We start from the raw sequence: 21,083 nt of genomic DNA, 5'->3' as shown, positions 1-21,083 counted from the left end.
AGGAAAATCCTGGAGGACAATCTTTTTAAGTTTGCAAGAGAAATGTGGCTTGGGAAAGAGTTATTTCCCAGCAAGACAATGAACTGCAGAATACAGTGAAAGCTTCACAGAAATTGTTAAAGACAGCAAGGTAAATGTTCTGGAGTAGACCATTCAAAGCCCCAGACCTCTGTCCAAAAGAGAATTTGTGGCAGAACTTGAAAAGGGCTGTTCACACCTTATTCCTGTGCAACCTGAAAGAGACTGAGCAGTTTTGCAAAGAAAAATGGAGTAAAGTTGCAGTGTCCAGATATGCAAGCTTGATTGACACCTATCTACACAGACTCTGTGCTGTGATTGCAGCCAACATCTGCAACATCTACATCAACTACTGCTAAACAAAATAAAAATAAAGCTTAAAAAAACTATTAAAAAAAGGTTGGATAAGCCTTATGAAGGGAAAACTGGCATTTGTAACTTGTGATAGTCTAATTAAATTATTTAGTCAGGATTTTAGGAAGAAAATGTGGTAGAATAAATTGAATGTATGTCCATTTGTGGCTTCCGTACATTGGAAACATGTCGCTGTGCTTTTAGTGTTTATGTGACCTTCAATAGGGCGACCATATTTTGATTACCAAAAATCAGGACACTCGGCCCGGCAATGAGATACTGAAATGATACTTGAAGTTTATTCAAAGATGCCCTATCCTTTCAATACATTTACAGTATGCCTCTTCTGTATGGATAGAAAATTGTCATATTACCAAATACCATCTATAACCAAAGACACAAATTCAGATCAGCTTCTTAGAGGTTACTCAACATGTTTTATTATAACAAGTTTCAAAAATAACAAATGAAATAATGATAGAAATAATGTCTCTTCTGTATTAGGAAATAAATAAATAATAACTAAAAAAATACCTCTGCTATATTAGTAATCCAACTTTTACAAAAATAGCTTAAAAAACGAACTAAGAAAAAATATCTATATCTTTACTTCTGCAACGAGCGAGTTCTGTTCGCTCGTTATGAGTGTAGAGAGCCGCCCACACGGCAGCCTCTCAGGGATTACGTCACATGCAGCACCGCAGGTGCAGAGTGCCCTAGTGCCGGTCGATTTAGTGGCCCGATGAAAAACAATGAAACCAGGACATTTTCATCACTTTATGAAACCGGCCAGGACGCGAAAACAGGACACTATAGCCGCCATCTTTGTTGTTGTTATAAACGTTCGGACCATGTGACGTAACGTTCTATTCTATTCTCTATGACGTAGTTGTCCTTTGATCTCAAAACACTATAAAAGGCCCCCACTCCACTTCTGAATTAGTTAAGGACGCTAAAGGAGACAACGTGTTTTTGTGTTCGAGTTTGACAAACTGCAGAGCAATTTTTCGAGATTTTTCGAAGCCATTTTAACTGCAAAAATGTTCGGACTTTCATGGATTAAGTTGACCGTCCGTCGCTGCATTGGCTGCCCAGAAGAAGCCAGCAGAAAATTCAAGGTGGATAATTTGTTAGATCCACCCAAGTCTGACCCCAAATCACCTGCGAGGATCGACTTGTCAGCTGCAAGGGAGGCTGGTCTCAAGTTGCTGCAGCAAAATGATTTTGCAAATGGAGACAATCAGGGAGAGAAGAATCGTCTGTCGACCTGCGTATTTCCACGTCTACCCTCCCTCCCAAAGCCAGTCCATTATTACATGCGCCACACAAAAACTTATTTTTGTGCGAAAAATGCAAAAATGATGGCTTATTTTTTGTCTTTGGATTATGCAGCGTTCTTCGGTATGGCTGGACTGAGTCTTGCAGCTATATGGACAGTACCATATGAGTTTCTGTCTCTTTTTGGATGTCTTCTCAGAGTTTTTAGGCAGCCCAAGAGGACCGTAATGTCAGTTGGACAAAGATCAGCTGGCCAGGTCATGGCCAAAGCAAAAACTGCTGCTGGTCAACCGAAGGCCAAAGCAGAGACTGCTGCTGGTCAACAGAGGGCCAAAGCAGAAACTGCTGCTGGTTGTCAACAGAGGGCCAAAGCAGAAACTGCTGCTGGTCAACCGAAGGCCAAAGCAGAGACTGCTGCTGGTTGTCAACAGAGGGCCAAAGCAGAAACTGCTGCTGGTTGTCAACAGAGGGCCAAAGCAGAAACTGCTGCTGGTCAACAGAGGGCCAAAGCAGAGACTGCTGCTGGTCAACAGAGGGCCAAAGCAGAAACTGTTACTGGTCAACAGAGGGCCAAAGCAGAAACTGCTGCTGCAGCCACGGAAAAATCCAGTGCAGAGAAGACCACCCAGAAGAATGGCGGCCAAAAAAAACGCCATAAAAAGCGCAAGAAATGAGGCCAACAACAGAGAAGAAAGAGTCACTTGTCAAATATTTTCAAGTGACTTTTTCTAGGCCTTTAATGCTTTTTGGGTTTCCCCCAGGTGCTCTGGTTTGCCCCACTTAATAAAGTGAAAAAAAAAATAAAATAAAATTTTTACAAATCATTCAGCCCTAGTATGTACAGTATTTTTAATTTTGCAGTATCTTGGTGACAGAAGCATCTCATTACCGTGGTAGCCATGTGGAGGTTTCAGATGGTAGGTTTTCAGGGCAAAAAGTGTATTTTTTAGCAGAGCAGAGTGAGGGGAGGAGGGAACTACACTTACCACAGGCCCTTGTGTACCCATCATCCTTTGCACTCCACTCACTGGCTTGATCTAACAGTGAAAGTAGTGGATGCTACCAGTGGTGAAGGAGGACAGAGTGATGAAGTTTTAGAGAATGTGGAGGCTTGATAGACTTTTAAATCTGATGTTCAGAAGCATTTTGGTTACCCGAAATGAGAAAAGGTGAGGGACAAACGCTCTGTTTTTCCCAAATGAGGTGTCTCTGCTTGCCTTGTAAATGAATTAGACTCAATTACAGATCTATACATTTTGCAACGTATGACTTTGAAGTCCCTTTGCTTTCCATTTTCTCTCCTCATCCCTAAATACAGGTGCTTTATGCTGAGAAAAATCAAGTCTAAAATACACGAACATAAAGCATCGACTCTTATATTGTTGCACCAGTCAAAGCAGAACAAACTTTTACCACTAGAAGTATGGGTGAAAACCGTGCCAGCCTGCAGACAGAGCAGGAGCTGGTGAACATTAATGGACTGAGGCTGTTTTAATAGTAGGTAAATCTTTTTTGTATGGCATGTTGAAACATCCTTAAACTACAGGTACATTTCAAAAAATTAGAATATCATGAAACAGTTCAACATTTTTGTCATTCATTCAAAAAGTAACCCATATATAATATAGACTCATTACACATAGAGTGAAATATTCAAACCTTTATTTCTTGAACTATTGATGATTATGGCTTACAGATAATGAAAACCCAAATTTAAGAAAATTTGAATATTACATAAGATCTATTAAAAAAGGGTATTTTAAACAGAAATGTCAGGCTTCTGAAAAGTATGTTCATTTCTATGCACTGAATACTTGGTCGGGCCTCCGTTTGCATGAATTACTGCATCAATGTGGCGTGGCATGGAGGCGATCAGCCTGTGGCACTGCTCAGGTGTAATGGAAGCCCAGGTTGCTTTGATAGCGGCCTTCAGGTCATCTGCATTGTTGGGTCTGGTTTCTCTCATCTTCCTCTTGACAATACCCCATAGATTCTCGATGGGGTTCAGGTCAGGCCAGTTTGCTGGCCAATCAAGCACAGTAACACCATGGTCACTGAACCAGCTTTTGGTACCTTTGGCAGTGTGGGCAGGTGCCAAGTCCTGCTGGAAAATGAAATCAGCATCTCCATACAGCTTGTCAGCAAAAGGAAGCATGACGGTCTCTGAAATGTCCTGGTAGATGGCTGCGTTGACTGTGGACTTCAGTAAACACAGTGGACCAACACCAGCAGATGCCATGGCAGCCCAAATCATCACTGACTGTGGAAACTTCACGTCTAGGATCCATGTCTGGGATTGGTCTGTGCGTAGTGGCTCTTGTTTTTATCATTTTTAAAGACGCCAGCAACGACCCTCTTCCTGCTTTCACATCTACCGTGCAGCTCAGAGGATGAAATTAGTGTGTGCTTCCAGAAAATGGCAGCTTAAGAAGAGACCGATGTTTTCAATTAACTTTACAACTCTGGTTATGACATGCAGACTTTACTCTGGAACAGTGGCCTTCACATCTCCGCTGTAGTGATAAGAAAAATAATCATAATTACTTTATTTTTACAAATTGTTCAGCCCTAGTCTGAATTCTTGAAAAACGTATTTAAAAGGACTGAAAAGTACTTTCTTTGTAATGTTTTTATAGAGGAAGAGATTTCATGATCTTGTTGCATAAATAGAGAACTTTTAAGTAAGAAATCTTCACAGTTAAATAGGATGCAATAGGCCACATAAAAATGTCTATAGTGTTAGAGGAAAGGATATGTTACTAATAATGAACATATATTCTTCTTTATTTATGCAAGTTCCACCTGGTCTAATTATGTGTTAAAATATTAGTTTGAGCTCTGAGATGTTTTTCAAAGAGCTGATGAATTAAGGTTGGTTATTTGGGTATTTATCTCTCACACTGGGACATTTACTGTAGTTCTGTGGCTTTATTAACATAAAAGAGATGTTTTCTCTTTTTTCCACTCATTATTGATGCTTTTAGCTAAAGGAGGAGGGGCCTCATATTGGTTTTTCCTGTTTCTGCTCTTATGACAGTTTTTATTATCAGCAGTACATTAAAAATCAAATAAAACACCCACGTTTGGACAACTTTCACTAGCTATTATGTTATCTCAACATGTGATTGGTACGTGTGAGGGTCGCTGATGACCCATGATGCGTATCGCAATGATCATCATAAAATACCAGTGTGGAAGAGCATGGGCAGGAAGAGACTGAAGAAACTTGTTCAAATGAGGGCAGAAGAAGCTTCAGTTTGAACACAAGACAGCACACCTCAATGAATGATCTTACTGAAGAGACGCACCACCAGCGGACTTCCTCTGCTCTTTCACACACATTCCTCCGTCACACACACCCGACGATAATAATACACAGATTAAAAGTAAATAAAAGTTTTCATTTAGACTTGGCACTGAAGAGCCACAGGTGACTGGAAAGCCATGGGTTGAGTATCTCTGCTCTATACATTAGGCAGAAAGTAACATAATGGTGTGGAGCATTCCTTCATTAGTTTCGTCACTGTTTTTAATGTAAATATTGTTAGGGTGCTGATGAACATTTCAGGGTGGCTTCAGCCCCCCAAAAACAGCCTAACGACATCCCTGCTCAACATGTTTTATTCTGACAAGTTTCAAAAATACCAAATGAAATAATGATAGAAATAATGTCGCTTCTGAATTCGAATACTAAAAAAGCACTCAGAGAGTGCAGCCCTCCACCATTAGCCCTACCTCCCAATAGTGAAGAATCCTTTAAATAATTCTTGGATCCATCCCCACGTGTCCCCCACCACGGCATTCGCTGATTACTCTATCCCCAGTGGGGTGGACACGCGGCGAGGTAAAGCATTGGCTTTGCTATAGGTGGACTATCATGATGGAAGCATTGCCTGCTGGTGACAACAGATGCACTGACAGTCTCACCCATGGTCTTACTGGACGACTGGAAGTCATGGCAGAGGGTGAATATTCCTCTATTCCTCCCAGCGTTTTGAGTATTCTCGCTACAATTCACTGTCTTTCTCCCTGTTACACTCCGACTCATCTCCTTGACCGGGCGTGCATCTTTCAAACTCTGTAAACTCCAAAACTTTGACTAGAAGCACAGCCAAAATAATGCTGGGATTGAAGTTACACATGACCACCATCTCCTGGTGTAAAGTGGTAACAGCGCAGACCTCCGCCATTAGCCCTATCTCCCAATAGTACAGAATCCTTAAAAAATTCCTGAATCCAGACGGTGATCCGGATCAGTTCCAAAATCTAATAAATTCTTCCTTATGCCATTTCTGACATATCCTGAAAATTTCATCAAAATCTGTCCACAACTTTTTGAGTTATGTTGCTAACAAACTAACAAACCCATCCAATCACATAACCTCCTTGTCGAAGGTAATTAATAAATAAATAAATAAATAAATAAATAAATAAATAAAAACTAGGAGAGGACGTGAAAACAGGACATGTCCTGGGAAAACAGGGCGTTTGGTCACTCTACCTTAGAAGAAACAGAAAGTAGCTGGTTACTCTTGAAAAGTCCTCCCTTTTTGTTTCTTCTTGACTCCTTTTCCCAGCAGCACGCTTAATTTCCCAGCATACCTGTTACAGTTCCTTGAGGGGAGGAGGTGACGCCGTGGGGTGGGGTTTCTGTTCTGTTGACGGCGTGACGTCACCCAGCAGGGCTTTCCTCCATGACGTCAGAGGGCAGCGGCAGCAGCGGCAGCGGAGCGGCAGTAAGAGGAAGAGAGAGCGGAGCGAGCTGTGGAGATTACACAGAGTTTCAGTGCTGCACTCCCGGGCAGCAGAAAGACCAGAGGCCGCCTGTCAGTCACCCTTCAGCGGCTGACAAGAAAGAGAGAGAGCGGCCCGACCACGGAGGACTGTTTCTACCGAGCAGCTCAGCGGTAAAACCGCAAGGAACACACCGAGGCAGGAAGGATTGGAGCCGGAGTGACCACTGCATCGCCTCCCAGCCTTTCCTCTCGAAGAAATCCGCTCCAGAGAAGGGTGAGTCTGATTACATATTTGTTTTACACAGCAGTTATATTTATACAGGTGTCCTGTGTGCTAACAAAGAGACGTGAAGCACTATAGTGGCACAGAATTCCTTAAATTCACTGCTTTATTTGGCTTGGTTCATCACAGCATGACAGGCACATTATGCATCTGCCAGTCAGAAGGGTCAACTCAATCCAAAACCACCTAAATTACAACACCATAGAGGAGAAATCTCATTAAACATAAAAGCTCCAGGAGGATTTTAGAGTACAGAGATATGAGGAGACAACCCAGTGCTGCTGAGGGTCTTGAAATAATCTTAAAACTATAAAACCAAAATGTCTTCAGTTTCAGTGCAGTCATTGTCCAAGTCCTCCAGGATGCCTGAGACTTATAATCCTTCCCTTCAAAACATTCCTGTCTGCTCCGCCACTCCCTGCTCACTGCTCAGGCTCAGGACATGCTGTATGTTCCTGTGGAGAGAGCAAAATAACACAAGATAATACATGAATTACACCAGAGTAAGCCAGGGGAGATGCAGGGATGCTGAATGAGGAGGTTTAAAGACACTGAGACACAAAAAACTCTACTGACATTGGTTATAACATGAAGATTTGGGGGTTTCGTGTGTGCATGAGACACATTTTATGATCTGGGTGGACAAAATACTGAGATTTTAAAGCAGTGCAATTTTTCAAAAATATTGGTGTTGCAAAATACCTAAAATCTGCACTTATGTGATGCATTATATTATAAAGTAAATGTCAAACTATCCAGGCAAACATCAGCCAACATTTGCCCCCCTTGTTAGTGTTTCATAATGTTATTAGGAGATGTAATCAGCTCTACTGTGATGTTTTGAATATGGGTATAATAAGCTTTTCTTTGTATCAGTCATAATAGTCATCTATTGTTGTATAGACATGAACAGTAAGTCTTAAACGGCAGAATTGCTCACATTTAACAGATGACAGGTGTGTAATTTTCCAACAGCAGCAAATAATCAGTGCAGCCTTTGTTTAAAATGGAAATGATCTGAGCAGAAAGGCACGCAGAAAGTTCAGCCCATGTGTGAAATGTAAAAAGCAAATGCTGTGTTCAGTGGCATCCTTTCTGAGGCGGCGTGATTGTCCTGAAGTGTTGTGCTGCTGGTGCTTTAGGATTACAATTAAAGCAGCGAGGGGAACAAAAATGGTCTCATTTATCACAGATTTGTTATTTTGCACTAAATGGGATAAATTATACTGCCTATTTCCATTGTCATTGCTCATTATCCTGTCTAACCACTCAGCTGCTTCATGTATAAAATGCCAGAAAATGGCAAAATATTCCGATTAGTCCATCATGAGACCAAATTAAATGCTTAACTTGTATCTTATATATCAGATAGTCTTGTCTTTTTTGTTTGTCCTTTATTGGTGATTCAGCAGAGTGGCTGATAAGTCCACAACTGAGAAGAACTTCTGATTTAAACATCAATACATCACTCAAGATGTTTGACAGAGGCTGGAAAGGCATTATGACTTGGAAGCAGAAAATTTGGATGCTTCATTTGGGATACCTATGACTGTTAACCATTTTGGGCAAATATTTTCTAAATTTTTTATAGGTAGTAGGGATGGTCATCTTGACCCGATTGATTCTGTACCAGGGTGGGAAATTAGCACCCGTCACCAGCCAAATGTGGCTATTTTTGAGCAGTATCAGGTGAATTTGCTCAACTTAACAGCCACTAGGGCAGGAAAATAAAAGTAGCCTAACCTAAAATTGCAATTTTGTTAAATGGCATAAATTAAGCCAAATGTTCTGACTTTATGAGCCCATCAGAGTGGACATACACGCTCACTGACCAAAAAAACTTGCCACCTCCTTCTACCCATGTGTTAGAGCTGCTGTGAAATGTTTACAGGCTCTGTAACTAGTATTAGTTACAGTATTAGCAGAAAATGCACAATATATTATATATATAAAATGCCCATTAATTAACAGTGCCCTTATAGGAAGGGCAAATGTTAGCATGGCTTAATACAGGACGAAGTGGTCGAAAAACAAGGTAAATACTGGTACATGAATACTTTAAGCTTTGGTTTTTATACCTCATTAAATAATGTGGCTTGTTGAAACAGAGTGGCTCGTTGAATGTTTGTGGCTTGTAGATGGAAAAAGTTCAATTCCGACCCTGTTCTGTACACTGACTATTTTGTGTTTCTGCTCTTTTGATGGTATTCATCAGCAGTAGGTTTTATAAAGATGCTCAGATAGCATCACTCCTACTTGAGTCAATATTCTATCATAAATACATGTCTGAAGGCTCATTGCTGATGAGGTATATATCACAAACATCATCCTAGAGTGCAAGTGTGCAGGATGATATCAGCAGTGGAGAGCTGATTAAAAACGTGAAAGCATAAAAAAGATTCATTTTACCATTGTGGGACTCTAATCTGTGCATATACAGGAGGGACCTGCAGCTTCTCTCAACATTTTTCTGTCAAGGCGTCCTTTTAAGATTTGAAAACTCTCTAGTCACCCCAGTCAAATTGTTCTGATATTAAACAAACATATGGCCGCGAGAGAATTTGTGTAAGAATAGAATTAGCAAGATAAATCTCAAAAGCAATCTCTGAGAAAATAAGAATACCTTTATTTTCATGAAATTGGTATGAGATGGCTGATAAGCTACATGTTCATAGTTATTCTTGGGTGAATCTAAAGTATTTTGAAGGCACTCCTGACAGTCCCTGAAGGCTGTACTAGTAGACGTCTCTAAGAGATGTGATTACATACAAATAAAAACAGAAACTGAAGATGAAAAGAAAATGGTCAGAAAATATACTTGGGTGGCTTTAAATCAGGGCTGTCAATATTAATCAAGTTAATTGCAGTTAATCATGGTCCACAATGAGTGCTCTTTTTTTTTAAGCTTTATTGGCACTTTCAACTCACCTTGGTTAAGCCATGTCAGTGTCAGTGATATTAAATGAAGCTAAATAGAAGAGCATGCTTTTAATGCCTTTAAAAATGACCATGTCCTGCTTACCTTTGATTATATGATATCTAACTCACCATCCTTTTATTTGGACTGACAGTACATAGAATTTATAAAGGCATCAGCATAGATCTTCAGAAACTTGGGTGGACATTTTCCACTTTACAAATTATTAACTGAGAAATCCAGAGAATAAATCATGAAAATAATCTTGTTGTAGTTTGAAACAGCAAACAAAATGGACCATATATTTAGTTTCACTGACTTAAAAATTCCAAAGCTTGTCACTGAAGATTTTTTTTCAACTATCAGTGGCTAAATTTGCCTTATTTAGGAGATGTCATACCCATAATTGTATTGAATGCACACTACTACATTCAAACAGTGGCATATTTTAACAGTGATGTCAGTTCAGCCGGTCCTCTTCCTGGTCCGATGTGCTTGACCATTACCTCACCCAGAGGAGGTTTAGGTTCCCGTCTCATTATGTACTTCAGGTTACAAACAATAGCTGGGAAATTACACGCTCAGTTGTCATGTGTACTGTGTGTCTGCGTCCGAGCTTTGTGCTGCTGTTTCCGCTCTGAAATCTGAATCCACTCATCCAGTTTACTACTGTTACTGCTGCTCACCTCCTCCTCCCTTGCTCTGTGTATGTGAGAGAGAGGGTGGTGTGAGTACGTGTGTGTTAAAGTGGTGGTGTAAAGGGGCTCAGAGGTTTGCTCTTTGCGACTGTTACGCCTGCAGCCCCGGCATTAAACATTCAGCAACTCAGCAGTACGGCTCCTGAACGCTCCTCTAATTATAGAAGCTCCCCGCCTGATTCTCTGTACCTCCACCTTCCAGTGCAGCACTCTGGACTCTGGATCAACCGTGTGTTTACATGAGAGAGAGAGAGAGAGAGAGAGAGAGAGGGAGTTAGAGATGTGTTAATGAGAGTCAGTGAAAGGAGAGAAAATCCTCAAACTCTACATTTGTGCGCCCATCTGCCACCCGCAACATAGATAGACAGATAAATAGATAGATAGATGGACTATATGGACAAAAGTATTCAGCCACACTTGTTAACAGTTGTTGTTTCAGTCAGACCCTTTACCACAGGTGTATGAAATCTAGCCATGCTGTCTCCATTTACAAACACTGGCGATCCTTGGGTTGCTCTGAAAAGCTAAGTGACTTTAAGTGTGGAACTATGATGGATGCCACCTTTGCAATAATATTCGTGCTAGATATTCCACTGTCAATTGTAAGTGACATTATTAGAAAGTGGAAGCGTTTAGGAACAACAGCAACTCAGCCATGAAGTGGAAGACCACCTAAAGTCGCAGAGCGGGGTCAATGACTGCTAAGATGTATGTATGTTGTACAAAAACTGAGCAGTGGGAGCTTCATGAATGGGTTTCCATGGCTGAGCAGCTGCATGCAAGCCTCACATCACCAAGTCAGATGCTAAGCATTGTATGAAGTGGTGTAAAGCACACCTACACTAGATGGTGGATGCTTTCTGTGGAGTGACGAATCACACTTCTCTGTTTGGCAGTCAGATGGGCGGGTCTGGGTTTTGCATATGCTGGGAAAGCGTTAGCTACCCACTCAACTGCTTTGTGCCAACTGTGAAGTTTGGTGGAGGAGGGGTAATGGTATGAGGCTGTTTTCCAGGTTTTGGGCAAGGCCCCTTATCTCCAGTGAAAGGCAATCTTAATGCTTCAGCATAGCAAGACATTTCCAGACAATGCTATGCTTGCAACTTTGTGGCAACAGTTTGGGGAAGGCCCTTTTCTATTCCATGTCCGTTCTCCAAAGCACCAAGCAAGGGCTATGAAGACGTGGTTTGATGAGTTCAGTGTGGAAGAGCTTGGCTGGCCTGCACAGAGCCTGACCTCAACTCTATCGCGGTCAAACTGGGATGAAGATTGCAAGCCAGGCCTTCCCGTCCACAACAGTGTCTGATCTAATAAATGCTCTACAGAATGAAAGGGCACACATCCCCTCAAAAACACTCTATAATCTTGTGGAAAGCCTTCCAAGAAGAGTGAAAGTACATGTGTTTTAATCATTACAGTTCCTGTCAGTGTAATGGTCAGTTGGCCGAATATCTTTGACCATATAGTGTAGATCAGTGGTTCTCAAATGGTGTGGCAAGGAACGCTAGTGTGCCTTGAGGCAAGTCTAGCTGTGCCTTGGGGATCTGGGTGGGCCCCTGAAAAAACCCGGAGAATGGGCCCTCCCCAGCTGTGATTTATTGATGATATCAGTGTATGTGTGTTGGATCAGTAGCATTGGTGCTAGCATCCTGGCTAGCAGTTACCTCATTTGGCACGCTATTATTGAGCTGAAATTGGTGTTGAAGTTATTATTTCATGCTCCTTTAACCAATTTAACCAAATTTCTACTGATTTTGCCTCTTATTTTGACAAATAAAATCATTTTTGCTGCTTTTTGTAATTTTGCAACTTTTTAAAATACTTTTCAACCGTTTTGCAACTTTTTTTTGGACTTTTAGCTACATTTTTGCTACCTTTTTAATGGGTTTTGCCTACTTCTGCTATTATTTGGACTTTTTTTGCAAATTTTTCCACCACTTTTAGCCCCTTTTTTACCACCTTTTAAAAAACTTTTCTGCCACTTGTAATCTATTTTGCCACCTTCTTGCCTATTTTCACTCACTTTGCCTTTGTTTGACCAATTTTGCTAATTTTTTTGATCACTTTTATCTAATTTGATCACCCACTTTGCCTTTGTTTGGCCACTTTTTTAACCAATTTTACCATCTTTTACAACATTTTACTCACTTTGGCCACTTGTAACCCATTTCTACCACCTTTTTGACACTCTCAACATGTTTTTGTCACGTTTAACCCATTTTTTGGCACCTTATGCCAATTGTTACCCATTTTTGACTTTGTCTGTTTACTTTTTGCCCAATTTTGCCATGTGTTTTCATCACATTTCACCAGTTTTTCCCGCCTTTTGCCCACTTTTGCCACCCCTGGTTGTCTGGGCCCCAAAACCTCTCCCCTTTATCCCCCCTTATGGGCCACCTTGACTGTTATGTTATTTTAAAGGTCTATTTTGTATTGGTATGAATATGATGTGCCTTGAGATTTTGGCTTAACCTAGGTGTGCCTTGGGCGAAAAAAGTTTGAAAACCACTCATGTAGATATATTGATAGAAAGCACTAGCCTTTCTTTTAGATCATTTCTCTCTTCTCAAAGGGATATTTTTACCCATTAGTTAATCTGAGTGCTGCATGTCTCCATCCATGTGAACGTACTAAATGAGAAATATTTCCTCACGTCAACATGATCATTTTTATTTCATTAAATTGAGTCTTTTTCAGTGTTTATCCAGCCATTTTCTTCCTTCTATCCAAGGCAGGGCTGCAATGGCATCATGCTAAGCAAGTTGACCCAGGCAGAATTCTCCCCAGTGAGACTTCCTCGCCCCTGCTGGGGTGTCCCGAGGCATTCCCAGGCCAAAAGAGACATTTAATCCCTCCAGGGTCTACTCCGGACGTGTCTGGAAGATTTCCAAAGGGAGGCAACCAGAAGTCATCCAAATCAGATTGCTAAACCACCCTGACAGGCTCCTTTCAATGCAAAGGAGAAGTATGGTTATTGCAATTTTTTATACTACAATGAACAGTGACAGGGATTTATTGTGCATCCATACACCAGCCATTTCTGTAGATTTTTAGATTTTATTTTTTGTCTGAAACCAAAGCTACTGAATTGGCTAGTATACACTGAAAATGGCATGAATCAAAATATTGTTCAGTCCTCTTTTTAAGACACACGTAAACACTGGTTTACTGCTTTCAAAGTAAGCTAAGCCAATCCAGCCTATCCCATTTAAATATCACTGTATTCTTTTTAAATAAGCTGTGTTGTTTTGCAATACTGATGCTAACTTATTTATCTTTTTGTCCAAATAATCCTGTGACTTTGTTTTGAATATGAGGTCCCAGTCATTAACAGTGTGAACAGATAGATTACAAAGACAGCAGACAGCACTTTCTGTAAATGTAGAGGCTGCATCATTAGTTGTGACATGGAAATTAGCCAACTATGTCACGTATTTCCACTGAAAAAGGGTGTGAGTACTTCAGCAGAAAAACCTCTCACCACACACTACACACATGCTCTTTTTCTATTCAAACTGGTGTCTACTTTGAGGAGGCACACGGGCTCGGGCCAGTCTGATTTGCCAGATGTTTGGCTGCTTTTCTAGGGGAGAGGGAAATGCTCTCACACACATTAACAGACAGTGCTTAGATTGTGTTTGAGTGCGTGCTGAATTCCTGGGAAGTCCAGGCCTTGGTGTTTGGTTGTCAGGGTGTTTTTTTCCACAGGAAGATCAGCTCCCATTACTGCTGATATAACTCCATCAACTCGCCTCCACATGAAGACGCCAAAAAACGAATCACTTTGCTTACAAAATAACACAGTGTGTGCAGCTCAGTGATGTGGGTGTGTGGCCCTGCTGTTTATGTGGAAATGTTTCTTGTAGATATGTGAAATATTGACAGTAAACAGTAAGAAGTCCACTGTTTTCATAGTCTTTAAAGCCATTTACAGGAGGTGTTTGTTTTGTCATGAAGCCATTAATTCCAGGGAAACAGTTTGGTTGTTAAACACTGTTTGTCTATGGTAGTTCCCACTTATCTTTAGATGACCAGGAGCAAACAGTGCTGACATATCCTGTCATCATTCAGTATTTTTGTCTCTGATCTACCCCAGCAGGTGTGACTGATGAGACACGTTGTCTTTAGAAAGCAGGATAAACACTTACTGTACTGTGAAAACTATTTGCCCCTTCCTGATTCCTTATTTTTTCATATTTGTCAAACTTAAATGTTTCAGATTATCAAACAAACTTTAATATTAGACAAAAATAACCTGGGTCAATACAACATTTAATTTTAAAATGATGATTTCATTTATTAGGGAAAAAAGTCATCCAAACCTACCTGGCCCACTAAACCTAATAACTGGTTGTGCCACCCTTGGCGGCAACGACTGCATCTAAGCGTTGTGTGATAACTGACAATGTGTCTTTCACATCACTGGGGGGGGGGGATTTTTGCCCTCTCTTCTTAGCAGAATTGTTTTCATTCAGCCTCATTGGGGCCTTTTCCAGCATGAACGACCATTCTTAAGTCATGCCACAACATCTCAGTTGGATTTTAATCCAGACTTTGTTTTGGCCGCGCCAAAACCTTCATTGTGTTTTTTAAACCATTCAGAGGTGGACTTGCTGGTGTGTTTGGGGTCGATGTCCTGCTGCATAATCTAAGCGCACTTGAGCTCGAGGTCACAAACTGATGGCCGGGCATTCTCCTTCAGGATTTTCTGATGGAGAGCAGAATTCATTGTTCCATTAATCACAGCAAGGGGTCCAGATCCTGAAACAGCAAAGCAGCCCCAGACCATCACACTGCCACCACCATGTTTGACTGTTGTATGAAGTTCTTTATATGGAATGCTGTGTTAGTTTTACTCCAGATGTAACAGGGCACCACCTTCCAGAAAGCCTCACCTTTTTCCCAAAGGTCTTGGGGATCACCAAGATGTTTTTGGTAAATGTGAGACGAGCCTTTGTGCTCTTGTTAGCAAGAATGGATGCCATTATTGCCCGGTCTTCCAAGTTTTCCCCATTTGTGGATAATGACTCTCATATGTTTTACTGGTCCTAAAGCCCTAGAAATTGCTTTATAAAACCCATGATAAACCCATGAATGAAGAGGCTAGTTGCTCATCTTTAACAGCTTTTCTCTCGTTTTACATGCCTCTGGAAGACACTAATAAACTATTCAGCAAATAAATCTTACAGGGGACGGGTTAAATTGAAATGACAATGAGTTACAAGGGAGTTGTGATGTGTTGTTCACAGATAAGTTTGCCAGAGCTGGCTCCTTTTGTTCCTTTGTTTGTTTTGATCCAGCTACCGTTTGAAAGTTTGACAGTTTCCTTTTATTCTATTTTTGTTGTTGTTTTAAAGATAAAAAAGGCAAAATGGCACCTCATTAAGAGCCATTTGGGGGCTGTAACACTGGCTCTTACTGCTGAGCAGAGCCCAAAAAAAGAAAAAGAAAGTCCCAGTCTCTCAAACGAGCTTCAATTCCCATCACTCTGAGTGAGGCTGGACAAACATAAATAAAGCCATGTTTTTATCAGTGGATCACAACAGTTGACAGGACGATCTTTAAAATGTGCCAGCAGTCACTGTGTCTACACAACCAGTCTAGACCGGATGAAGACGTGAGACCACCTCCGAATGTAGTCTGAGCTATCAGATATCAAACTATTTTTTTCCACACAAATCATGAAGGATCTTGTATTCTGATATGCCCAAATCACATACAGATCCCTGTCAATGCATTGCATAAACGTGGTGTCAGAGCTGCCCGAGTGTAGCTGCTTTCCTGGCTTTCCTGTTACCCAGTAGCTGACCATTCAGTCAAACTCGTCAGCTGCTTATCTATGCTTAACATCTGACACCAAATACTTAGTAAGTTTTGTAGGATGAAATACTTAGTTTAAGGGTGGTGCCCAGTAATTAAAAAGACTGCAATCAAAATAGGTGTAAATCAGGTTTATGGTAAATGTTTGCATTTCTTGTATTGTGCCAACCGTGTGTTCTGTCATTAATAAAACAATATCCACTGATATATTTGGCATGTACAGCCATTCATTTATAAATATCAAGTGTATTTTTTGGTCCTATCACCACTGTGTTTACCCAGCAGAGTGCAGACACTGTGGTAGAGTTATAATAATAGCCTATATTTTTTTATTATTATTATGATAATTATTATTCCATATTAGGTATTGTTTCGGTCCTGTTCCAACTCATTACCACTTTGTTTACCCAGCAGACTAACAACACTGTGGCAGAGCTTGCATGGCTAAACCAGTCCAAATCAACCACCAGCTCTCCAAGCTTACAGGTGTCATGACACAAACTTTAACCAGAACTTTTTGACCTCCCAATGGTCTACTAACCAGTTGAGGCTATGTGTCATTATTCATGGTTACAGCTCATGAGCAGATGGGTTAATGTCATGATGCATCAAAATTTTATTTTGATTTTACAAGTGTCCAGGAGAAAACCCGGAAGGAACCTAAATTAGAGGGGTACTTTATTCGTCATAACACCGGCCCAGACTGTTTTCCAACTCAAATGTGTGAAGCTGGAATTTTTCTCGCCCCTAAAGTTGGACAAACAGTCTGAGCAACTTTAACCGGCCAAGCAGTAGCTTGCTCGGTCTGCCTGGTCCCCGGTAACCTCAGCTCATTCTTACTGGTTCTGGCGGTGTCTGTGAGGTAAGGGTTGGCGGCACCGGGGTTCAGGCTCCTGGTGGCTGAGGCTTCGTCCAACGTCCAGTCAATGGACTCATTCCAGGGTACCGGACTTAGTCTGTTATTATTCCCTGCTATCACATCCCCGGTGCTGCTGCTGCTGCTAACACCTCCAACCATGAAGTTTAGTCCCATGCTGTCCTCAGACCCCAGCAAACCAAGGTCGCCAATACAAATTCCAGCTGTTAGCTCACCATGCTAATGGCTAACTCTCCCACCCTAAACTCCAGAGGAGCAAATGGGTGATCAGAGGGAAGAGGACTGGACAACAGAGAATCTTACTACCTGGCACAACATGTTAGGGTTTATTGAAAATCTGATGTATTTATAATTTTTTTTTTGCACCTCTTTCCAACCAGTACACCCAGGATGTCTTCTTAGAAGCATCAAGGACAGTTAGAGCAACAGTGTGGTGTGCAAATCGACGCAGACACAGCACCAATTATAGTAGTAGGGTATTTTATTAAAAGCCAGGTAAGTGGACCTTGAATTTTGATCATTCTTTAAAAATGTTATCTTAAATGAAACTTTAAGTGTCTTTTATTTCTCCTAACATCTAACCTTCAGCGGACTCCAGCTGTTGGACTGGTTCTCAGGTGTTCCCTGTAGAGACTTCAGTGTGTTATTCTGACTGGGCTTTTCGAATCATTAATTCCATAAAGATGGCGTTTACCTTTTTGTGGCTGTGTGATGAAAGCAGTTGCGTGGGAGGAGGCTGCAGTGAGGTCACACAGTCCACCATGAATCAACACCGAGGTCAACACTTGCTTCTTTCTGATCCAATGTGTCATTATAACCTCGTTAATCAGTCGTGATATCTAATCTGCGTGACTCAGCTGCTCCTTCTGCTCACTGGAAGTCGCCTTGACTCGTGTATGTGTGTTCCTGGATTTTTTGCTCTGGACTAAATGTTCTGACAGAGATGCAGAAATCCTCTAAAGTGAGGACGTCATGCTTGACCTTGCTTCTTTAAAAGAAACACTTAGCCTCTCATAATGAGGATGGGCAGACGGTGCAGCTGATATATGTACTCCATAAAAACGAGCTAAATCCTGATGCTGCCTAACAACAGAACAACGGCTGCTCTACTGTTGGTGGGTTAAGTGCAGCTGGAACAATATCATATCAGCTCACTGGCTTTTATTGGCTACTCTTGCCTTTAATGTGGCTCCTGCTTTAGTTATAGTCATATGGTGTCTCACCATTTTCAACTCTTTGCTGAAATAAAAATATGATGTTTCTGAAATTTCACCGCTTCTGGGTCATGCTAGTATCTTCTACAGAAAGATTTTTGTATTTTAAGCACGGTGAGCATAAAGCTTGCTCCTGTAGCTTTGAAAGTTTCCTTAGACATTAAAATTGCAGCCAGCTAATCACAATGGTGGCATAGACATGATAAAACATTACAATCACATGTATGGGCAATTTAGAGTCATCATTTAGCATGTCTTTGGACTGTTGGAGGATGCCATAGTACCCGGAACAACCCATGCATGCACATGGAGAACATGCAAACTCCACACAGAAAGTCCTGGTGTGATAAGGACTTACAGAAACCTTCCTATGGAAAAGAAACAGTGTTAACCACTGCACTGCCATGCTGACCCTTTTAACCATTTGACCATTTAGAGAGGGGTCTGCAGACTGTACATCTCAGACACCCACTCTCAGAGACCTTTCATCTGAGACACCGCTTATCCAAAAGGAGGTACCATAATTTGCCAATACAGCATATTTCCAGTTTTTTAAATCTCAACTTTATTCATAAACAAAGTCTGGAAATTACATTCATGAAAAAAACACACATTGCAAACATTACAGACTAAGAAACATTTCATAAATAAAATAAAGAAAAAAGGTCAGGGTCCTAATCCAGGATAAAATTATGTATAGATGCGTTTTATAAGTAGTTACACAAACTGTGGCTTGCTTTAGCTTTGTTAGCTTAGCTTAAGCTGTTATAGCTACACTAACTACATAATGAACATAGCTAAGTTAGCTTTAGCTATGTAAGCTATAGCAAAGCTTAAAGATAAAAGTTTCTATGTAGCTTACATAGCTGCTGTAAGAGCTTAGCTTTGGCTATGTTATCTATAGCTAAGTTAGCTTGAGCAAGGTTTTGCAAATATAGCTAAAGCTAACTTAGCTACATAGATATGTAGCTTACAAAGCTGCTTTGTGAGCTTTAGCTATGTATCTACATAAGCTACGTATCTATGTTATCTATAACTTAGTTGACATTAACAAACATAGCCAAAGCTAACTTAGTTATGTAGATAACGTAGTTACGTAGCTTACAAAACTGCTTTGTGAGCATAGCTTTAGCTACATTAGCTATGTAGCTCCATTATCTATAGCTAAGTTAGTTTTGGCAATTTGAGCTTTAGAAATTGTTGCCAAAGTTACCTTAGCTACATAGATAACATAGCTATGTAGCTTGCATAGCTGCTTTGTGAGCTTATTTCAGATAATAGATGGGTAGACATTTGCTAACCCACTGAAAACAGCTCCATTACCCACTCTTGGGTCGTAGCCCACCTGTTGAGAACCACTGATCTAAATCCTTTCTACATGTTTTTTTTTTTTTTTTTTAAGTTTGTAAATAGTGATCACTTTAATGTGATATGGGGCTGATTTGTTGCCTGGATTGGCTTTAGTGCTCAGAAGCATTTTAGTCTTCATCTTCAATTATGTCCCTTTGAAATCCAGGCTAGAGGCCAGCCTAGAGTGGCTTCATATCAGGATTTAATTCGCTTCTTCTTAAATGGAAGAAGCAGAAAACATGGTAGCGTTTTCATCTCTTTACTTGTAATGTTGGTCCTTTGCCAAAATAACACCACATTTCTTCCATCATCATCCATATTACTATTACTATTACTATTTTTGCTCATTAAGTCACCCATTGTTCGACTGATTTCACTGATGGTCAAGTTTCTAAAGGTTGTTTCCCAGGAGGAGCTTGAAAAGCCGACAAAGATGCGTCTCCTCAGCATGTAGACTAGCTTGCATTTCCTTTGTTTCTCCAGCTCCTATTAGCTGATGCTTCCTAATTAGCTTTCCTTGCACACAAAGACACATACACATCATGCATTATAAGCTGCAGGTATAGAGGTGGACCCCCTGTTCTGTTGGAGACCATGAGCCCCCCCCAGCTCTGAGATTAGCTGTGTTTGAGTCAGTATCACTGTAAACAGGCTGAAAGTCTGATGTGAGCTGTCTGCCAGACTCTGGTTCTCAGCAGATCTGTCTGTTCATGTCAGAGACAACGTCATCACACAATTTGGACTCTGATTTAAGTTGAACCCTCTGTGCATTTATCTGTTTTATGAAGGAAAAGGACACCAAGATAAGATTGTAAAAAGACTTCAACAGTGTTTTTGTGCTGCTTTGCTTTTGGTTGAGAGTTAAATATTGTTTCTAACACACACGCTGCTCAGCTGGTTTCTTGAATCATGTATTGTTGGTTGTTTTTGGTTACATAACAGTTTCATGTTGTATCTATACTCAGATCATGAGCACATTGTCAGAGCCAAGTGTGTGCCTGTTTGTTTACTGTATGCAGGGGTGCCGCAGCGTATTTCTGCTTCACTGTGGATTCTGTGAAGATTTTCAGATGATGCTCTCATAAGATTCCATATCCACGAGTGTCAAATTCAAGAGAAGCATGAAGAAACTGCAAAGTTCAGAGCCTGAGCCGCCAAATAGCTTTCCTTGGAATCAGCAGAGATCATAAAACAGCAGTGATGTTCTTGAGAAATCCACTGCCCAGGATGTTTGATGTTAATGTGTTTAGCAGAAATGCAGTTAAAGGAGGAACAGATTTCACCATCATGATGAGATAATGTGACCGGAAAAATCTGCAGTGGGCCTCTGGTGGCACAGTAAATACACAATCAAGTACACTACTGCACTTCTGATCGACTTGTATCCAAAGCAGCATGACTGCAGAGACTATTCACCAGAGAGTGGCAAAGAGAAAGCTGTAGAAGACAACTCATTACATGGGAGACTGGAAGAAAGTGCTTGATCTGGTGAGAAAAGCTTGAGCAGTTTTGCAAAGAAGAATGGAGTAAAGTTGCAG

At 40.8% G+C, this 21,083-nt stretch overlaps 1 protein-coding gene across 1 annotated transcript in view; it reads left to right on the top strand.

The window, feature by feature from the left end:
• The first annotated feature begins 6,372 nt into the window (after window positions 1-6,372).
• The window catches only part of rnf19b (ring finger protein 19B), a 64,521-nt gene continuing 49,810 nt past the window's right edge, over window positions 6,373-21,083 (top strand). Inside the window, exon 1 of the mRNA XM_041808953.1 lies at window positions 6,373-6,660. The gene's annotated coding sequence lies outside the window, so the exon portion shown is untranslated. The remainder of the gene's footprint in view (window positions 6,661-21,083) is intronic.

This window comes from Cheilinus undulatus, linkage group 16 (assembly GCF_018320785.1).
Source record: "Cheilinus undulatus linkage group 16, ASM1832078v1, whole genome shotgun sequence".
Classification (NCBI taxonomy): domain Eukaryota; kingdom Metazoa; phylum Chordata; class Actinopteri; order Labriformes; family Labridae; genus Cheilinus; species Cheilinus undulatus.
Note: the sequence above shows the minus strand (reverse complement) of the source record. Positions and strands in the feature narration are given on the sequence as shown.